General features: G+C 38.3%; 1 pseudogene; it reads left to right on the forward strand.

The window, feature by feature from the left end:
* The first annotated feature begins 2,421 nt into the window (after positions 1–2,421).
* On the forward strand, positions 2,422–2,928 carry LOC143036102 (uncharacterized; annotated as a pseudogene).
* The last annotated feature ends 602 nt before the right edge of the window (positions 2,929–3,530 follow it).

Genomic DNA, 3,530 nt, shown 5'->3' on the forward strand with positions numbered 1-3,530 from the left:
CAAGTGGCGCATCAAGCAGTATCACCAATGAAAAAGATGGTTTCAAATATTCGTGAACGAGCTGGTGTATCTACTGGCGTCCCGAGATATCTCTATTTTTAGTATGTTGTTTTAGTGACTGATAATAAATAATAGTAAATATTTTAGTAAATTTGTTTTTCATTTGTGCTGAATTCCCATTGCGCAAGAGTACTTGCGTACTATAATTTACCAAATTGACCTACAAATGTAAATAAGTATTCGTATTTTTATAGAGGCATTTTTATTTTAGTATGCTATTTCAATAGATATTTCAGTTAATTTTTTGGTTGTTTCCTTATGTTGAATTGCCCTCGTTCTGAATTGTTATTTGGCTAAGTTGTCATGCGCTGAATTGTCGACGCGGAATTGTTGGGGTACCGTGTCTGTATGTGTATAGTAATAAGTATAAGCTTATATATTAGATGTGAAGTTCAAGGTCATAATACTCGTACAGCTTAGGTTATAGGTAGTAGGAACAAGGCAATGGACAAGCAAGTGAAAGACGTTTACTCACTGGGTAGTTTGAAGGACAGCAAATGGTGACTGACATCCAGTCATGTCCTCTTCTGCAATTACAATACGTCACACGTTGGTAGGCAGCCTTGCCACGAACAAAGCTTATTTCAAACACTGAGGCTCTTTCCAGCAAACGAGGAAGGCCGAAAAAGTGACACTCTTTATGCAAATGAATTTACTGAACATTTTTTACATTTTAAACACTTAAAAGTGCTTATAGAATCCTGTGTAGTGATGCCTCGCCCTGGTTAGTGTGTAGTGTGTTGAAAACGTGCAAGATATCGAAAGAGGTGGAAATATATTTAGTTCAGTGAAGTCTTTGTGTGAAGCAACTCATCAAACCAATGTAAGTACAGAGAAGAGTAAAGTAAAACATCATGCACAAAGACAGAATACATTAACATACTTCACTGATTTTTCTCTAGTCGAGCCGATGCAGGTGTGAAGGACCGTAGTCAGAGGATGGTCGTGGATCTGTTTATGAATAGGATTAATTTGTTTATAGTCCTTCTTGCAGATGATTGATGTTGTATGGCGTTCACTAAATCGAAGTACCCCCCAGCACACAATAAATGGGCCATACAATATCAGAGATCACAGTGGAAATGTTTTGTTAGATTGACTGTGATAATGAGACTCGTGGACATGCTCGTGGTCGACCGTGTAAGTTTATTTTGCGTTTATAACCTCCATCTCTGTAAATGACCTTATACACCAATGAGTGTAGTTACGTCTCCCATGCATAGCAATTGACATATTTCTCCCATCTTTCCGCGGTTCTATAATCCTAATAAAATTTGGCTTTAACCTGCAAAACAAGTGTTTTCTAAAGTATGTTGTGCATGCTCGTACTATCGACCGCACTTATGACTGGTACCACGGTGTCGTCTTTCCAGACCGGGCTTGGACAAATAAAGTCCTTCTTTCATTAAAAGGTGGCCTAAACGAGGTAATTAACTCCCACTGTGGTTGATATTGCTGTTGAGATTTCATGGGTAATGCAGAAGTAGAATCCAAACTGTTCAATGTATGAGGATGCACATTAAATATTACATTAACAATAACTATAATGTAAAACAAAATTGTACTGTAATATGTGCAATACAAAAAGTGCATCCAATTGCACTGCTTCCCTTATACAAAATAAAGATTTGTCAGTGAACTAAGCGATGAAATATATACAAATCTTATACCAGAATACAATTTTCAGAAATTGATTCCTTGATACAAAATAAAAAAAATTGCTTATGTAAGTTCGAACTTTTATATTCATAAAAACCACGGTTAGGAAAAGTAAACAATGTAAATATCTGGGTGAATAGAACAGACATTGTTATTGATAATACAGGTAACTAATACATCTTTATACTATTGATTCTATCACCACATTTCTGAAAAGTAACCTCGCCATGTATGTATATATATATTATTATGGTAGGTCTGTATTGTAATCATTGATCTGGCAAAACTGTGTGGGAAGCATTTAAATGACAGCCATGTCGTTTCCAGCTGTCAGTATTCAGCCAGTGTTCTCCCTGTATAGGTGTGTATAAACCATTCTGTATGTTTGTAGCATCAGTATTATATTGTTATAAGTTTTTATATGTATATGGGTTATATATATATGTGTGTGTGTATAATATACTGTTGTGTTTGTTTATGTTTGTCATGTCTGTTTGTTTATATCTATGTTTTGTGCTTGATATTCCTATATGATTTTTTCTCTCTCTGTTTTCAGAATCTGGTATAGATTTTATGTTGAATAAAGCCTTGTGATAAGGCCTGTGTATTTATCACAATAATTCATTCAACAAAAAATTCTTATTGTGTGGCACTGAAGTTGACCCAAGGACCACCACACCACTGGTAAACAGAGGCTACAATATGGAACGCCTACTTAAACCAGAGAGGCTAGATTGTGACCCATTCTTGTCAACAGCTGCCCAGGAATGAAGACATTGGCTCGAGACTTTTGAAAACTTCTTGAGTGCCATTCTTCAAGAAAACATTGACAAACTGGGTTTACTTACCAGCTTTGTGTCACCGAAAATCTATGAGACAAATTCTGAATGTACCACCTATGATAGTGCTATCAATATCTTAAAGTCACAGCATTTCAAGCCCACAAATGAAGTTTATGCACGCCACCGCCTTGGAACTCGCCGCCAGCAGGCTGGTGAATCCTTAGATGAGTACCTTCAAGCTTTGAAAATTCTGAGTAAGGATTGTAATTTCCAGGCTGTAACAGCTGTTCACTGTTGTGAAGAGTCCATCCGAGACGCCTTTATAAGTGGGCTGCAGTTACCGACAATAAGGCAACGCCTCCTGGAGAATAAAACTCTGGATCTATCTACTATGTTTGATCAATCAAGAGCTTTGGATTCAGCTTAAAGGAATTCTGAAATATACGGTACTCAGCCATCTCAAGTGGTAAGTGCTGCAACTCCTGACCCAAGTACCACCCGGGAAGTTACTGTTGAGCCTGCCCCTGTGGCTGCTGCTGAAGGTGATAAGTGTTTCTTCTGTGGTCTTTCACGTCATCCCCGCTCAAGGTGCCCCACACGTGAAGCAATGTGCCATAAAGGTCAGAAGAAAGGTCACTCTGCCAAAGTGTGCAGAGTCAAGCCATCAACAACAGCTAGTGTACATACAGACTTCAGTAACTATACAACACTAGCAACAATTACTTCTGCAGTTACCCCAAGTTCACTCACAAAGTCTTTATTAATGGAGCATAGGTGGATGGACTTGTTGACAGTGGCAGCTCTGAGTGTTTCAATCACCCAGGCCTAGTTAAGCGCCACTCCTTGATTGCCCATCACTCATCGGGTGCATTGTCTATGGCATCATCATCCCTCTCTACTCAGACATCAGGGTTTTGCCAAGTAGACCTCAGAGTTAATGGCCAGGATTATAAAGGTATGTATTTAACGGTTTTGTCACAACTGTGCTCAGATGTAATCCTCTGTCAAAATTTCCAGGAGATTCATGAT

This window comes from Oratosquilla oratoria, chromosome 20 (genome assembly GCF_046742065.1).
Source record: "Oratosquilla oratoria isolate Oo_2021 chromosome 20, ASM4674206v1, whole genome shotgun sequence".
Classification (NCBI taxonomy): domain Eukaryota; kingdom Metazoa; phylum Arthropoda; class Malacostraca; order Stomatopoda; family Squillidae; genus Oratosquilla; species Oratosquilla oratoria.